The sequence below is a fragment of the Prionailurus viverrinus genome, chromosome A2 (genome assembly GCF_022837055.1).
Source record: "Prionailurus viverrinus isolate Anna chromosome A2, UM_Priviv_1.0, whole genome shotgun sequence".
Classification (NCBI taxonomy): Eukaryota; Metazoa; Chordata; class Mammalia; order Carnivora; family Felidae; genus Prionailurus; species Prionailurus viverrinus.
This window is the reverse complement of record NC_062562.1, coordinates 9,601,905-9,621,510: the sequence shown is the minus strand read 5'-3', so window position 1 is coordinate 9,621,510 and position 19,606 is coordinate 9,601,905. Positions and strand designations below refer to the sequence as shown.

Sequence of the window (19,606 nt, the reverse complement as noted above, 5' to 3'; positions counted from 1 at the left end):
CAGTGTCTTCCAAAAAAAAATCAAATGGGAGACACTTCTTACTTTATTCCATCAGGCCAGCATTGCACTGATACCAAAGCCATGAAAAGACATTGCAAGAAAAGAAAAGTACACAACAATATTCCCAAGGAATATACATGTGAACATATTCCAGCAATGCAGCCTTTTGATCATGGTGTAGAAAAGGATTATGCATCATGACCAAATGGCATTTATTCCAGGAAGGCAATAAAACTCCCTCAGTGTAATACACCATATTAACAGAAAAAGGGTAACATAAGTATGTCCACAGATGGTAAATAAAATGTGGCAAAATGGAGCATTCCTTAGACTGACAGCTTTCAAGTAACTAAGAATAGAAGGAAACTTCCACAACACGAAAAAGGTCATATATGTAAACCCACCTGTAAAATAGTTCTGAAAAGTGAAACACTGAGAGTGACCCCTAAGATAAGGCAGGATAAGCATGTTTGTTTTCATACCTTTATATACAACGTGGTATAATGCAGGTTCCAGACAGAGCAACTCGCCAAAAAAAGGAAAGAAAAAGAAAGAAAGAAAAGGATCAAAATTAGAATGGAAGGAGTAATATGATTTCTCTTTAAAAGAAATTGATTTTATTTAAAAAAAAAAATTGGGGGACTCAGAGGGGAAGATGGCAGCATAGGAGGACGCTGGGCTCACCTCGTCCTGCTGATCGCTTAGATTCCACCCACACCTGCCTAAATAACCCAGAAAACTGCCAGAAGACTAACAGAACAGACTCTCCAGAGCCAAGTGTAGACAAGAGGGTAGGAAGGGCAGAGAGGAGGTGCATGCTACATGGACTGGCGGGAGGGAGCCGGGGTGGTGGAGGGGCAGCCCGCCGGGCAAGGCAGAGCCCCTGAGTCTGACTTGCAGAAGCAGAGGGGCCAGACTCCATGAGTTCTGGCAGCCAGCGGGACTTAACATCTGGAATGTTAAAAGTCAACAGCTCTGCTCTCTGAGAGCAGGGAGGGCGAGAGGACATTGGGAGGGAGAGTTGTGGAGCCCCAGAAGACAGAGCTCAGCTCAGCAGGGTACAAAGGCGCTGGCCAGTGCCATCTCCCTCTCCCATTCCCCACCCGAAATTCCAAAGGGAACCTGTTCCCATCACCGAACTTGCTTCCCCAACAAATGCCCAACACTGTGCTTCTGTGGATCCATTCCTCCGATGGGTCGGCCTCCCTCCCGGTGCTGCGGGACACCTCCCACAGGGGACTACTGACAGCAAAGCAAGCTAAGCCTGCCCCTCCTGTCTCTGTGCACCTTGCGGATCCACCCCAGCTAATACACCAGATCCCATCGAAGCAGCACCACAAGCCTGGCAGTGTGCAAGTAGCCCAGACAGGGCCACACCACTCCACAGTGAGTCCTGCCCCTGGGAGGGGGGAAGATAAGGTACACACCAGCTTGACCATGACCCCAGTGGTGGGCTGGGGGCAGACATCGGGTCTGACTGTGGCCCCACCCACCAACACAAGTTACTCCGGACAGCACAGAGGAAGAGCCCTGCAGTTCTGGGCCATCCCAGGGACTACCCAAAATGAGAAAATGGAAAAATTCTCCTCAAAAGAAACTCCAGGAAGTAGCGACAGCTAACGAATTGATCAAAAACAACCAATAATGGACAAGAATTTAGAACAATAGTCATAAAATCAATCGTTGGGCTAGAAAAAAGTACAGAGGACAGCAGAGAATCTATTGCTACAGAGATCAAGGGACTAAGAAATAGTCATGAGGAGCCAAAAAATGCTATAAATGAGGTGCAAAATAACATGGAGGTGGCCATAGCACGGATTGAAGAGGCAAAGGAAAGAACAGGTGAATTAGAAGATAAAATTATGGAAAAAGAGGAAGCTGAGAAAAAGAGAGAAAAAAATCCAGGAATATGAGGGGAGAATTAGAGAACTAAGTGATGTAATCAAACCAACAATATCTGTATCATAGGAATTCCAGAAGAGGAAAAGAGAGAGAGAAACGGGCTGAAGGTGTACTTGAACAAATCATAGCTGAGAACTTCCCTGCTCTGGAGAAGGAAAAAGGCATTGAAATCCAAGAGGCACAGAGAACTCCCTTCAGATGTAACTTGAATTGATCTTCCACAAGACATATCATAGTGAAACTGGCAAAATACAAGGATAAAGAGAAAATTCTGAAAGCAGCTAGGGATAAACAGGCTCTAACTTACAAAGGCATAAGAGTAGTTGCAGACCTATCTACTAAAACTTGGCAGGCCAGAAAGGAATGGCAGGAAATCTTCAATGTGACGAACAGAAAAAATATGCAGCCAAGATTCCTTTATCCAGCAAGTCTGTCATTCAGAATAGAAGGAGAGATAAAGGTTTTCCCAAACAAACAAAAACTGAAGGAATTCATCACGACTAAACCAGCCCTACAAGAGATCCTAAGGGGGATTCTGTGAGTGAAATGTTGCAAGGACCACAAAGTACCAGAGACATCACTGCAAGCATGAAACCTACAGACATTACAAGGACTCTAAACCCATATCTTTCAATAATAACACTAAATTTAAATGGGCTCAATGCTCCAACCAAAAGACATAAGGTATCAGAATGGACAAAAAAACAAGACCCATCTACTGGCTGTCTACAAGAGACTTGTTTTAGGCCTGAGGACACCTTCAGATTGAAAGTGAGGGGATGGAGAACTATCTATCATGCTACTGGAAGTCAAAAGAAAGCTGGAGTAGCCATACTTATATCAGACAAACTAGACTTTAAATTAAAGGCTGTAACAAGAGATGAAGAAGAGCATTATATAATAATCACAGGGTCTATCCATCAGGAAGAGCTAACAGTTATAAACGTCTATGTGCTGAATTCAGGAGCCTCCTAATATATAAAACAATTAATCACAAACATAAACAACCTTATTGATAAGAATGTGGTGATTGCAAGGGACTTTAATACCCCACTTACAACGATGGATAGATCATCTAGACACAGGATCAATAAAGAAACAAAGGCCCTGAATGATACATTGGATCAGATGGACTTGATAGATATATTTAGAAGTCTGCATCCCAAAGCAACACAATTTACTTTCTTCTCGAGTGCACATGGAACATTCTCCAAGATAGATCACATACTGGGTCACAAAACAGCCCTTCATAAGTATACAAGAATTGAGATCATACCATGCACACTTTAGGACCACAATGCTATGAAACTTGAAGGAGGTTAAAGAACACCCTACTAAAGAATGAATGGGTCAACCAGGCAATTAGAGAAGAAATTTAAAAATATATGGAAACAAATGAAAATGAAAATACAATAATCCAGGGGCACCTGGGTGGCTCAGTCAGTTAAGTGTCTGACTTCGGCTCAGGTCATGATCTCGCAGTTCGTGAGTTCAAGCCCTGCATCAGGCTCTGTGCTGATGGCTCAGAGCCTGGAGCCTGTTTCAGATTCTGTGTCTCCCTCTCTCTCTGACCCTCCCCCGTTCATGCTCTGTCTCTCTCTGTCTCAAAAATAAATAAACATTAAAAAAATTTTTTTAATAAAAAAAAAGAAAATACAGTAATCCAAATGCTTTGGAATGCAGCAAAGGCAGTTCTGAGAGGAAAATACATTGCAATCCAGGCCTATCTCAAGACACAAGAAAAATCCCAAATACAAAATCTAACAGCACACCTAAAGGAAATAGAAGCAGAACAGCAAAGACACCCCAAACCCAGCAGAAGAAGAGAAATAATAAAGAGCAGAGCAGAAATAAACAATATATAATTTAAAAAAACCATAGAGCAGATCAATGAAACCAAGAGTTGGTTTTTGAAAAAATAAACAAAATTGATAAACCTCTAGCCAGGCTTCTCAAAAAAAAGGGGGGGGAGATGACCCAAATAGATAAAATCATGAATGAAAATGGAATTATTACAACCAATTCCTCAGAAATGCAAGCAATTATCAGGGAATACTATGAAAAATTATATGCCAACAAACTGGACAAACTAGAAGAAATGGACAAATTCCTAAGCACCCACACGCTTCCAAAACTCAAACAGGAAGAAATAGAAAACTCGACCAGACCCATAACCAGTGAAGAAATTTAATCACTTATCAAAAATCTCCCAACAAATAAGAGTCCAGGACCAGATGGCTTCCCTGGGGAATTCTACCAGACATTGAAAGCAGAGATAATACCTTTCCTTCTCAAGCTGTTCCAAAAAATAGAAAGGAAAGGAAAACTTCCAGCCTCATTCTATGAGGCTAGCATTACTTTGATTCCTAAACCAGAGAGAGACCCAGTAAAAAAAAAGAGAACTACAGGCCAATATCCCTGATGAATATGGATGCAAAAATTCTCAATAAGATACTAACAAATCAAATTCAACAGCATATAAAAAGAATGATTCACCATGATCAAGTGGGATTCATTCCTGGGATGAAGGGTTGGTTCAACATTCACAAATCAATCAATGTGATACATCACAAAAAGAAAAGAAAAGAAAAGAAAAGAACCGTATGATACTGTCAATCAATGCAGAAAAAGCATTTGACAAAATTCAGCATCCTTGCTTAATAAAAACCCTAGAGAAATTCAGGATATGAGGAACATACTTAAACATCATAAAAGCCACTTATGAAAAATTCACAGCTAATATCATCCTCAATGGGAAAAAGCTGAGAGCTTTCCCCTGAGATCAGGAACACGACAGGGATGTCCAACTCGCCGCTGTTGTTTAACATAGTGCTGGAAGTGCTAGCATCAGCAATCAGACAACAAAGGAAATCAAAGGCATCAAAATTGGCAAAGATGAAGTCAAGCTTTCACTTTTTGCAAATGATATGATATGATACATGGAAAATCCAATAGACTCCACCAAAAGTCTGCTAGAACTGATACATGAATTTGGCAAAGTCGCAGGATACAAAATTAATGTATAGAAATCAGTTGCATTCTTATACACTAATAATGAAGCAACAGAAAGACAAACAAAGAAATTGATACCATTCACAATTGCACCAAGAAGCATAAAATACCTAGGAATAAACCTAACCAAAGAGGTAAAACATCTGTAAGCTGAAAACTATAGAAATCTTATGAAGGGAATTGAAGAAGATGTAAAGAAATGGAAAAACATTCCATGCTCATGGATTGGAAGAATAAATATTGTTAAAATGTCAATACTACCCAAAGCTATCTACACATTCAATAAAATCCCAATCAAAATTGCACTAACATTCTTCTCGAAGCTAGAACAAGCAATCCTAAAATTTGTATGGAACCACAAAAGACCCCGTATAGCCAAAGTAATATTGAAGAAGAAGACCAAAGTGGGAGGCATCACATTCCAAGACTTTAGCCTCATACTCATCAGACAGTATGGTATTGAACAAAAACAGACATATAGACCAATGGAGTAGAATAGAGACTCCAGAATTGGACCCACAGAAGTATGGCCAACTAATCTTTGATAACGCAGGAAAGAATATCCAATGGAAAAAAGGCAGTCTCTTTAACAAATGGTGCTGGGAGAACTGGACAGCAACGTGCAGAAGAAACTAGACCACTTTCTCACACCATTCACAAAAATAAACTCAAAATGGATGAAGGACCTGAATGTGAGACAGGAAACCATCAAAACCCTAGAGGAGAAAGCAGGAAAACACCTCCCTGACCTCAGCCACAGCAATTTATTACTTGACACATCTCCAAAGTCAAGGGAATTAAAAACAAAATTTAACTATTGTAACCTCAAGAAGATAAAAAGCTTCTGCACTGCAAAGGAAACAATCAACAAAACTAAAAGGCAACCAATGGAATTGGAAAAGATATTTGCAAATGACATTTCAGACAAAGGGCTAGTATCCAAAATCTATAAAGAACTCACCAAACTCCACACCCGAAAAACAAATAAGCAAGTGAAGAAAGGGGAAGAAAACATGAATAGACACTTCTCTAAAGAAGACATCCAGATGGCCAACAGGCACATGAAAAGATGCTCAACGTCGCTCCTTATCAGGGAAATACAAATCAAAACCACACTCAGATACCACCTCATGCCAGTCAGGGTGGCCAAAATGAACAAATCAGGAGACTATAGATGCTGGCAAGGATGTGGAGAAACGGGATCCCTCTTGCACTGTTGGTGGGAATGCAAACTGGTGCAGCCACTCTGGAAAACAGTGTGGAGGTTCCTCAAAAAATTAAAAATAGACCTACCCTATGACCCAGCAGTAGCACTGCTCGGAATTTACCCAAGGGATACAGGAGTACTGATGCATAGGGGCACTTGTACCCCAATGTCTATAGCAACACTCTCAACAATAGCCAAATTGTGTAAAGAGCCTAAATGTCCATCAAATGATGAATGGATAAAGAAATTGTGGTTTATATACACAATGGAATACTACTTGGCAATGAGAAAGAATGAAATCTGGCCTTTTGTAGCAATGTGGATGGAACGGAGAGTGTGATGGTAAGTGAAATAAGTCACACAGAGAAAGACAAATACCTTATGCTTTCACTCTTATGTGGATCCTGAGAAAGTTAACAGAAGACCATGGGGGAGGAGAAGAAAAAAGTTAGGGAGGGAGGCAAACCTTAAGAGACACTTAAAAACTGAGAACAAAGTGAGGGTTGATGGGGGGTTGGAGGGAGGGGAAAGTGGGTGATGGGCATTGAAGAGGGCACCTGTTGGGATGAGCCCTGGGTGTTGTATCGAAACCAATTTGACAATAAATTTCATATTTAAAAAAAAAAACATTAAGGGGCGCCTGAGTGGCTCAGTCAGTTGGGCGTCCAACTTCAGCTCAGGTCATGATCTCATGGTTCATGGGTTCGAGCCTCACGTCAGTCTCTGTGCTAAAACTCAGAGCCTAGAGTCTGCTTTGGATTCTGTGTCTCCATCTCTCTCTACCCCTCCCCACTCATGCTCTGTCCCTCTCTCAAACATAAATAAATATTTTTAAAATTTTTCAATAAATAAAAATGAAAGTAAGAAAGCATTAAAAACAGGAAAAACTCTTAGAGTAATAAATTCAGAGTATAAATTAATGCAAACATTATGTGAATATAAATCAATATAATAATATAGTAAATCAATATAATATTATATTATAAATATAATAAATGTATTACAATATTATTATATTATATACTATATATGTAAATATAATAAAATATAATAAATCAATATAAATCTGCATAATGCAGAATTGAAATCAATGCAAACATCAAACCCAGGTGACAGATGGAATCTTACACTGGAATGTACATATGAAAAAAACAATCTAACTATATTACAACTGTAGGACACAATCTCAGTGAAACAGGTGGGCAAAAAAAGTGCAGAAAAACAAGACCTGGGAAAGGAGAAGAGTCTGTAAAACTGGACATGAAAGAAACTGCACAGAAGCACTGCACCATTCTTGATAAAATGTGTCCCAGAGGATACTGTTAACAATGCTGATACTCCTGCACATGTGAACTGAAATTGAACACATAAGGAAATGAATAGTAAATGGTGGGAAAGAGGTGATCACATTTGGTGTGGGACTTCACATGTAAGCAAGGTGGAGTAGCTCTTATGATCCCTTGGTAATAAATTAGTTTTAGAGCCATCAGTATGAACTTGCTTCAGCTTATATAAAAATATGGAGGGTTACATACAGATACATGTATGGATGTCTGCATATACACAGAGTAGTAAACACTTATATGTGTCTTTGCCAGGTCAGTTGATGGGATATAGAGAATCTGGTAGCAAAAAGCACAGCAGGTACCAAGATCTTGAATCTTATCCCATGATCCAATAAAATAAAACAGGGCTCCTTGCAGAAATGACTCATTGTAGAACTCCAGAGGAACATACAATAAGCTGAAGGTGAAGCTGAAGCATCTTCTCCTGTAAGACAGTAATGAAATGATACCTCCAAAGAGCCAAGAATGTTGGGACATGCCATAGTGACATATCAGTAACTGAAGGAGCTCTCCTTTGACAAAGCTGAAACAATGTGAGCAACAAAATAAAGTAGTACTGGGTTATAACACAGAGTATTTAATGTAAATAATTGAAAAAAATATGGAAGACACAATCTCCAGTGTAGAAGAAAACTAATGATTTACAGAAATATTCTACACTTAAGGAGGTGTGAGATAACTACCACTACTTAAAGATGGGGTTGTGCATAGAAACTTCCTACAGGAGGACAAGATGGAAAGAAAGGGGAAAGACAAATCTGACAAATCCCATGTCAGCCAGGACATTGATATCAACACCAATGAGAAATAGTCATGTTGATAATATGTACCCTTGATGTCAGGAAATGAACATGCCTCTTTTCCCTCTCCAGTCTCCTTGTCCAACATCCATGTCCCAGTCTTCTCATTAAGAAGAAGAACAAGAAGAAGAAGAAGAACAAGAACAAGAACAAGAACAAGAACAAGAAGAAGGCAAGCCCAAAAGAAGATTTTTTTCACAGCACTCCTGACCAGTACTCTTAGCACTATCAATTGCTTCAAGAACAAAGGAAGACTGAGGAAAAAGTTACTGCATGTGGAAGGTCAACAGATAGGACGATTAAAAGTAATATGTGTAAGAGAGAGGATGTGTTCATAATAGGAGAAACTGGAACGGAGCTTATGAGAACCGTCTGAAAAATCACAGCAAGTTTGTTTTGTAAATGTACCACTGTTCAAATATGAAAGCCAATTAACGTTAAAATTATTATTGAATTAAAAAAATCTTTGGAAACACCGTGTTCTGAGATTGTCCCAAAGAGTCTGGTAGGTGCCCTGTATGACCAGTGTCGCTGCTGTCAGTAACTCTTCCCATCATTAACATTAAATAATCATACCACGTACAGTTTTTGAAATTTTTCAATGAAATAATGACTATACAGTATCTGCATTGTTTCTAGTAAACATTTAAGAATGAATGAAAAAATTCATCTGAATTTCTGGATTCACGATTTCCACCCCTCAGAGACCCATTCTGTGCCTGGTGCTGTTTCTATCCCTTGACAACACTCTCCCACTCTGAATGCAGCAATAGTTTCTTCCTCAATATAACCTGGGTCATTTTTCCATAGACAAAACCTTGTCGTAGCTGTCCCCTGACATAAAAACGGCACTTACACTTCACAATTTCAGATTTCAATTTCAACCTTTTAGCCAAAGTGTAAGATTGTTTCTTAACCTGACTATTGCCTACCGAGTCAGGTTCATTTGGGTTCATTTTGCAGACCCTGCTCCTGACTGTTGGTCAGACAGTAAGGGTATTTCTAATTTCAGCAGCACAACTCCCACTCTACTTAATCCCTAAATTTCCCCCTCTGCTGTTTCTGGACTGCTCACACCCTTCGTCTCCATGGAAAGACCCCAACACCCCTCTCAAGGCTCAGCACCTATAGGCTTCTCTGTGAAGCCTCACTGACTCCTGCAAAAGAGTCCTCTTTTTTGAAAACAATTACAAATAAAACAAAGAGACAACGTTAGTGGATCTACTTCCCCAGATTTCAATGCAACCTCTCATTATCATGTTTATTCATTTTTACATCTCTCACTCTGTTTACACAGTGAGGATCTTGACAGAAGAAACACTGTCTTAGTCATTTAGCTATTCACAGAAATAGTAGTGTCTACCACACAATAATTGCTGGGGGAAAAATGTTTGTTGAATGACTACAATTAACAAATGGTTCAATAACAGTAAATAGTCACTCCCAACAATGGGAAAAGCAGCAATGAAAACAGAGGAAAGACTGTTGGGAGATGAAGGCCCATTGATGAAGCACTAACTCCGGAGGAGACAGATCAGGGAGGATGGTTTAGTGCATCCAGATTTTCCCTACACAATCAAAGCCTTATGGGCAGGGCTTGACATCACTAAACTCTCCTCAACTTATTGTCCCTGTTGAGGCCCCAAAATAACTACCGATACAAGGGGACCCTCCCACCATAACTCATTTCCCCAGCACTTCTGAAGAGGCCGTGGCTCACCCAGATGTTAGCACAGAACAGCGTGAGATCAATGATCCAGTCTCTCCCATGGATGAGTGATGTGGTTGGAAGTTATATCCTTAGGAAGGGAAGAGACATGGCCCCACTTGGGAAGTCTCTAGAAAACAGTTATGTGCTCATATCACCTGAGATTATAGGAGTCGGCTTCCTGGGTGCAGCAAAAGCATTTTCGATTTCTGTAATTGTAGGGAATTAATCCCCATGAGTCTCATTAATGAAATATTCTTTTGTCTCTCTTGCATGTAAGAGACTTGGGTCTCTGGAGCTAGGAGACAAAAATAGCATGCTAACTTATCCAAGTGTTGGGACATAGCCTTGGCATTCCCTGATTGTCTCTTATCCTTTTAAACTCTCTTATCCCAGAAGGAGGCTCCCTGTCATTAGAGCTTCTCACTGATAAGTCAGAGCACTCCATCGTAAATATCGAATTGTTGATTTGCAGGATTCTGTGTCCCCTAACTCTCTTATTGCTCCCATCTGTACTCATCTGTTAGCTCACAATCATGGAACTCCCAGCCTCCACAGTGTTTCTTCTTTTCTCCTGCTTCTCCTTTCTCCTTCAATGTAGGCAATGTCTGTTTGATATCACTCAACCATTTGCTTCTTTAAGCATCTTACTAACAACTTCATTAGCAGTTGTTTAACAGTAGACACTAAACCACATCACAGGAAGGAAGAAAGGTATAAAAAATGGTCCCTTCTCAACAGAGCAAGAGAAAAAAAAAAAGTAAATGAATGTGCTAACCTGAAGAGGCAGTGGCACCTGATGAAGAGAATACAAACATAGACAACTTTTCCAAAAGAGATGAGTGAAGTCTACACAAACAAGCAAATACTTGTCCCAAGTCTCGATGTGGGTGAAGGGGTAAGAGCACTCCAACAGGAAGTATCTGGGCAGCCAATGTAGGAAATACTTCATACTTGCTACCAATGATCGGGAGGCAAGTATGACAACTCAAACATGACCCTGAGCAGTTAGACAGCACGCAGAGAGCAGATATGCTGATATTTTGACTATTGGCTTGACACAAATTGATGAAAATATCTGAATGTCAGTGCAGATCTCATGACAGGATGTCCAGGATCAAGCTCTCCCTGTGGAAAATTCATCCTTGGACAATGGTAGACACAGACTGTTGCTACTACAATAGTCTAAGAAAACTGTAGACGGAAAAATAGGGAATCAATGGACCCCTTTGAAGAGCAAAAAAAATAATAATAAAAGTTATGTAAGTTGGCAATTTGGAAGGACCTAGAGGGTACAGTGCTCAGGTAAATGAATCCATCAGAGAAAGACAAACACTGATTTCACTCCCATGTGGAATTTAAGAAACAAAACAAACGAACAAACATGGGAAAAAAAACAAACAAACAAAACCAGATTTTTAATGCAGAGAACAAACTGGTGGTTGCCAGAGACAAAGGTGGCTGTGGCTGGATGAGATAGATGAAGTGAATTAAGAGTACCCTTACCTCCATGAGCACTTAATAGTGCATAGAATTGTTGACGCATTACATTTTACACCTGAAATTAATACAACTCTGTAAAGTATACTTCATAAAAATAATGACTGGAGAAAGAGGAAAATGCAATACTCAGAGTTACCACACTTTAATTTTTAAATGACCAGCTCTCACAACAACAATAAAAACAAAGATACAAGTCAATGCAACAGGAGGGAGCTTAGAAATTCATACCTACAAGTGAATGATTTTTGACAAGACTTCCAGGACATTTCAATGGTAAGTAGACAGTCTTTCCAAGAAATGGTAATGGAAACCTGGATATACACATGCACAAACATGAAAATGACCCTTCTGTCCACCATCAACAAACATGACTCCGAATGTATCACAGATCTAAACGTAGGAAGTAGAACTGTAAATAAACACATGAAGAACACATAAAGGTACATCTTTATGACTCTGAATTTGACAAAGATTCCTTGGATGTAACACCAAAGACACAGGCAACTAGAGAAAAAATTACATCACCAAAATCAGAAGTATTGGTGCACTGAAGGGCACTATTTCCAAATGAAAAGGCAACCCACGAAACGGAGAAGCTATTGACGAATCACACACCTGATAATAGATTAATATTCAAACTATGTACAGAATTTCAAGAATTCTTGGAAAACAACAAACAATTCAATTTTAAAAATAGTGCTGGGGCAACTTGGTGTCTCAGTCAGTTAAGTGTCTGACACTTGATTTCGGCTTGGGTCATGATCCCAGAGTTGTTGGATCAAGCCCCATGTCGGGCTCTCTACTGAGCATGGAACCTACTTGATACTCTCCCTCTCTCCCTCACCCCCCTCTCTCACTTGCACACACTCTCTCTCTCTCTCTAATATTAAAGAGAAAAAGGCAAAACTTTTATTTAAATTCCAGCTAGTTAACATATAGTGTCATATTAGTTTCAGGTGTGCCATACAATGAATCCATACTTCCATAATAAAACTTTTTAAAATATATTTTAAAAAGCGTTGATGAGGATGTGGAGAGAGGGGAACCCTCTTTCATTATTGGAAGGAATAAAAACTGGTATGGCCACTGTAGAAAACAGTATGAAAATTCCTCAAAACATTAAAAATAGAGTAACTCTTGTTGCTTTGCCATTTGAAATGATGTAGATGGAACTAGAGTGTACTATGCTAGCCAAATAAAATAAGTCAGTCAGAGAAAGACAAATATCATATGATTTCACTTATATGTGGAATTTAAGAAACAGAACAGACAAACATAGGGGAAGGGAACGAAAAATAACATCAGATAAGAACAGGGACGGAGCCAAACCATAAAAGACTCTTAACCATAGTTAACAAAGTGGGAGTTGCTGGAGGAGAGTTGAATGAGGAATGGACTTGATGGGTGATGGGCATTAAGGGAGGCACTTGTGATGAGCACTGCATATTCTATGCAGGCAAAAAATCACTAAATTCTACTCCTGAAACCAATAGTACACTATATGGTAACTAACTTGAACTGAAATAAAATCTTAGAAGACAGAAAACAGTGTTACAATCCAGTAATCACACTGCTGAGTCATTACCCCCAAAATACAAAAACACTCATTCAAAGGGATAAATGCACCTTTATGTTTTTAGCACTATCACTTACAGTAGCCAAATAATGGAAACAGCCTAAGTGTCCATTGATAGATGAATGGATAAGGATCTGGTATAGACATACAATGGAATACTACTCACCCATAAAACTGAATGAAATCCTCCCATTTGAAAAGACTTGGATGGAGCTAGTGAGCATAAGGTTGAGCAAAATAAGTCAGTTAGAGAAAGAAAAATACCACATGATCTCACTCATATGTGGAATTTAAGAAACAAAACAAACGAGCACAAGAAAAAAAGAGAGCAGCTAATGGTTACCAGAGGGGAAGGAAGAAGATGGGAGAAATGGGTGATGGGGATTAAGGAGGGCACTTGTTGTGATGAGCACTGGGTGTTTTACGGAGGTGGTGAAGCACCATATTATACACCTGAAACTGACAGTACACTGTATGTGAACTATACAGGAATTAAAACTTCTAAATAAATTTTAAAAAGTAAAACCAATGGGAATCCCAGTTGCTTCAGTTGGTTAAGTGTCTGGATCTTGGTTTCAGCTCAGGCTACGATTTCACAGTTTGTGAGTTTGATCCCCACATCTGACTCTGCACTGACTACGTGGAGCCTGCTTGGGATTCTCTCTCTCCCTCTCTCTCTGCCGCTCCCCTCCTCATGCTCGTGATCTCTCCCTCTCTCTCTCTCTCTCTCTCTCTCTCTCAGAATCAATAAATGTAAAACAATAAAAAATAAATTCATGAAAAAATACATGAAACTGGTTTTGAAAAAAAATAAAAGACAATGGACTCAAGAATATAGAGCAATGGGTATTTAGCACATGAAAGATGCACAACATGACTAATCACTACAGAAATGCAAGTAAAAACCATAGCGTGATACCACGCCACACACACTAGGATGGCTATTTGAAAACTAAAACCGAAGATGAGTGTTGGAGAGGATGTGGACAAATTGGAACCCTGTGGTGCTTTGCTGATGAGAATAAAAAGGGACACAGCTGCTGAAGCAAACAGTGTGCCAGTGACTCAATAATGTAAACCCAGAATTATTGTTTGGTGGAATAGTTTCACAGCTGTTTATTTACCCACTTATATGCCCAGAATGTAAAGTGGTGAGCAAAAAGAATGTAAAGTGGTGAGCAAAACACATATTTCTACACCAATTTTCATAACAGATTTATTCACACTAACGAAAGTGTAGATACAATGTGAATGTCCGTCGATAATCTGAACAAAGTGTGGTGAACACATACAGTGGAACATCATTCAGCTTTTTCAGTGGATGGAATTCTGACACAGGCTATAATTCAGAGGAACCTCACGAACATTATGCTAACTGAAAGAAGCCAGCACTAAAGGACCAATATTATACAAATACACATATATGAGATAACCAAGGTTATCAGTTTGAGAGAGAGAAGGTAGGATGGTGGGAGACAGGGGTGGGGAAGAGGGATTCTGCCATATGAATTTACTATTACAAGGAAACGGAAGTTAAATTTGAGATGATGAGAAAGTTCTGGGGACAGATAGAGGTGGTGGTTGCTAAACAGTGAGAAAGTACTTAATGATGCATAAGCATATTTCAAAATGTTTAAAATAATAAATTACATATATCTTTTACCCTGAAAAATGATGAAAAAAGAGTGACATTCTCCACAAGAATTTCATCTGTCCTGGGTGGCTCAGTCAGTTAGGCGTCCTACTCTAGATTTTGTCTCAGGTCATGAACTAAAAATATGTGAGTTCAAGACCCATATTGAGCTCTGGTCTGGAAGTGTGGAGCCTGCTTGGGATTTTCTCTTTATCCCTCTCATTGCTCCTCCCCAGTTTGTTCTCTTCTCTCTCAAAGGAAATAAATGAACTTTAAGGAAAAAAAGAATTTCAATGCCATAAATAGCTTAATATGATGTAGAGGAAGGAATCCAAAGTACAAGGAGACTAGGGCATTGTGATGGGTTTATCTTGTGTGATTCAATACATCAACCCCAAATATACCCAAACTAAAGTTTCAGACAACATAAAATTCATAAGATCATTGAGAAATAGCTTGGGAGGGCTATAATGTTTTCCTTGACAGACTCTACAGAGCTTCTCCCCCATAGGACAGACTTACCATGGACCTGCTAAAATTGAAATGCCTTTGTCAAAAGTTCAGCCCCTCCTGAACTGCCAGAGGCCATGACAGCAGTCCCAAACCATTTGAGGCATGTTATTCATAGTGCATAAGAATTAATCATTCTCATCAACACTGGTTGATCCACATGGATTTTTGCAAATGGCAAATTCATCCTGGTGTCTCCAAGAAACAAAAATAGATGGGCAGCTTAGTAATAATAGCCTATCTAATTTGTGTAAATAAAAATATAAGCAAAACAAAACAAAAACAAAAACACAACCAACTCTAATAATCATGAAGAAAAGATAGACCTGAGTCACTACAATGAAGGGTCATAATCTCTACCTATCAGTCCTGAGATTGTTCACTGCCCCAAATACTCAACTGATGTGACTATTTACACCTGACAGAAGGCTGTAAAATGGCAACAATTACTTTACATTTTCCTCCAAACCCAACCCAAAGGCTCTGAGGTGATGGGGCTGGCTAGCTTATAATGGTTCATGAGGACTGTGGTCTGAACTAAAATTGGTACCTTGATATTGGAAAAGATGAGAGTAATTATACCATGGAAACTGGCAAATGTTACAAATAAGCTCTCTTCTTTATTCTTTTGTTCTTAATTACTTCCTTTCTTCTTGCTTTCCCTGTTTCTTTTTGAGAGATAGTTCCATGAACATTAATCTGCATACTAATACTAGTGTTTGAAAGGACCTGTGGATATTTACCTGGAAAACTGTGAATAAGGGAATAGAAAATTACCATTATGGCTTACAATCCAGATGAGGGCCTCTAGGGTAGGTGAGAAAGAGACATTCATCTTATTCTGTCCCACAAGCCACAGGTCAAGTCCATAATTGCATCCTGTTCTCACTGCCTAATTTCTGGGATGCAGAATTAGAAAAGATGGAGGTGGCAATAGACAGAGTAGCCATATTGTGTGTGAGATCTGTGGAGAGTCTATTATGGTAGGAGGTGCTGAGGGAAATCACAGGACAGTGCTGCTGTCTACCAAATATTAAAAGAAAAGTAATAATGCATCCCTGGGAAAATCACCAAGAATGCCACCATCAAGGCCTGAAAAATCAGGAGTTGCAATTTCTATTACCTTCACACTTCATTTATGTTTTGGACTGTGTGAGGGGAAACTGGAGACTGCATAGTGAAGGTGGATTATTGTAAACTAATCACAGAAGGTTCCAGGTGCCTAGGCTCTTGCAGATGTGATCTCCTTCCAAGGTGGATTGACTTAAAACTCTCGAAACTTGTATATAACCTGTGATAGGTACAATGATTTTCCTCGAAAAGCAGATACTCTGACACCTGCTTTCAACCCAGAGAAAAAGCATTTCACATTTACTCCATTGGCTCCTCCTATCACATTATAAGTACTCAATTTGCTATATTATGTATATGTTCTTAAATATCCATGCAATGGGGACACCTGGGTAGCTGAATTTTTTGAGCGTCTGACTTGGGTTCATGTCATGATCTCACAATTCATGGTTTCAAGCCCTGCATCACCCTCTGTGCTGATAGCTCAGAGTCTGGAGCCTACTTCTGATTTATTCTCTCTCTCTCTATCTCTTTCTCAAAAAATGAATACACATTAAAATTTTCCTCTAAAAATCCGTGCAATGGAATTTAATACGATGACTAAACAGTTTTAAAGAAATTCAGTAGAGGGGTTCCTGGGTAGCTCAGCCAGATAAGAGTCCAACTCTTGATTATGGTTCAGATCAAAACTTCACCGTTTGTGATATTGAGTCCCACTTCATGCTCTGCGCTGACAGCATGGACATATCTTGGGATATTCCATCAATCTCCCTCTGGCTCTCCCTACTCATTCTTGCTATCCCGCTCAAAATAAATAAATGAACTTTAAAAAGCTACAGACAAAATAGTTGCTTGTGATGTATGAAAACTTACAGCTAACTAATAAGTTAAGGAGAAAAAATGCACATTGCCAGCCTATGAACTGATACAAATATCATGATCTAGGTCTTCTAGGGTTTTAAGCCCTGTTACTCAAGTCTTTATCCTGAAACAAAGAATCCTACATGCAGACAATGTTTCTCGGCTAAAGAGCTTTCTCAGGGCTTGCTTGATGTCTCTGTTCCTGAGACCATAGATGAAGGGGTTCAGCATGGGCATCACCACGTGTACATGACTGAGGCTATGGCACCTGTGCTGGAGGTTTGTGAAGCAGCAGAATTAAAATACACTCCAAGGCTTGTACCATAGAACAAGAACACAACTGAGAGATGAGACCCACACGTGGAAAATGCTTTATACTTGCCCCTCACTGATGAAATTCTCAAAATGGAGGCTACAATTCTAGAGTAAGAGGAGAGGATGCCAGTGAGTGGAACAACACCCAGGAGTCCACTTGCCAAATACATCGCCAGGTCATTGAGGAAGGTATCAGAGCAAGCAAGTTGGATCACCTGCTTAAGTTCACAGAAAAAGTGAAAGATTTCCAGATCTGTGCAAAAAGAGAGTCGCAAAATCAGCAAGTCATGTAACAGAGAGACAAGAACACTCAATAACAGGGATCCCAGAAGCAGGATGCCACAGAACTTGGGGTTCATGATGACCATGTAGTGCAATGGGTGACAGATGGCCACGAACCTGTCATAGGCCATCACTGTCAAGAGGAGGTTGTCGATTCCTGCAAAAAGCATGAAAAAGTACATCTGGCTGAGGCAACCTTTGTAGGAGATCCCTCTGCTCTGCGTCTGGATGTTCAGCAGCATCTTTGGGATGGTGGTGGAGGTGAAACAGATGTCTGAAAAGGACAGGTTGGAGAGGAAGAAGTACATGGGCGTGTGGAGGCGGGAGTCTGTGATAATGGCCAGGATCATGAGCAGGTTCCCAGTGAAGGTGACCAAGTACAAGGACAGGAACAGCCAAAAGAGCAGTGACTGCAGCGCCCCCTGGTCTGAGAGTCCCAAGAGGATAAATTCCGTAACATGAGTTTGATTTCTTCCTTCCATGTAATTGATGAAAATGGCTGGAACAGAGACAAGAACATTGGAAAGGCAGCAGCATGATCACAGAATTACAAGAAATGCTGTCTTTTCAAAATGCTTCATCCATTAATTCTTACACACTCCCTACCAATCTAGAATATACACCAGAAAATTTCAGGGACTCTCAAATGTCCATGTTTTCCATGAGTCTTAAATTGTTCACAATTCTTGTTCTGAATCAAAACAATTATCCAAAGCAATGTTCTCCTCCATAAATTTCCTGTGACCTTTTTTTTTCCACCCGAGAAAATCTAACACACTATCTTGTGACAAGTATTTTTAACAGCATTGCACAAATGCAGGAGGAATGTGTGTTTCACCTTAACAAGACAGTCTCATCTTTGTGTGTGTGTCAGAGGGAGGAACAGAATATTAATAAAGGAATAAATGGTGTTTCAGGTGGTGGTTATAACTAATAAGGAAAAAAGTTCGGGACACAGTAGTCCTAAGTGGAAGGAAAACCTGCCTTTGTGTCATGACTGATCAGGGGCTTCTGAGCTGGAAAACTCAGGGATGCATGAACCATGTGGATAACCTTGAGAAAACCAGTTAAGGCAGAGAAATCGCATGTGCAAAGACCTTGAGTCAAGAGCTCACCCAAAACCATCAGGCAATATAAAAGACAAAGTTGTGAGCAGGGCAGGTAACACAACGGGTGTAGGAGTGGGATGTAAATAAGAGAGAGAGGAGCTCAAAGCCTCCTGTATCAGTGGATACATTCTAAGGCAATGTTGGGGACAGGCCAAGATGGCGGAGGAGCATGGAAGGTTTTTTGCCTCTCTCCTCACTGAAATGCAACTAAATCAACACCAAACCGTCTTGCATATCTAGAAAGCTGATCTGAGGAATAACACAACAATCTGCACAACTTGAACCACAGAATTTGGCAGGTACACAGCGTGGAGAGGTGAACTGGGGAAGAGAGAAGCTATGGAGGGCAGGGAGCTGTTTTTGCTTGTGGAGAGAAGATGGAGATGGGGGAGAGTATAGGAGAAGCACTGCCCAACAAAAAAGCAGCTGGAGAAAAAGAGAAGGAGGGGACTGAAAAAAAACAGGGAGAAGAGAGAAAGGAAGGGTTTCAATTTCATGAAGAGGCTATAAACAGGGGAGCATAGAGTCTGAAACTCCACAGCTCGATACCTGGGAGAGCTCTGGTGGGGAGGGCATATCCCCAGAAACAGACAGCAAGGTCCGAGGGGTCCTCAGGCCACACGGGGAGAGGCAATTTCTCTGCTGGGAGGACATTTGGTAGAGGCCGTGCAGCCTCGCCGCAGGCAAAGGTCCCAGCAGACCCTGGAGAACAGCCACATTGCTGCTGTTGGAACTAGGATGGTAAGGGTGAAGCCTGGTGCCAGATGGGTG

General features: G+C 40.2%; 1 pseudogene; it reads right to left on the bottom strand.

Annotated features, from left to right (window-relative positions):
- Positions 1–17,240: 17,240 nt before the first annotated feature.
- On the bottom strand, positions 17,241–18,208 carry LOC125160523 (olfactory receptor 7A17-like; annotated as a pseudogene).
- Between the last annotated feature and the right edge of the window lie 1,398 nt (positions 18,209–19,606).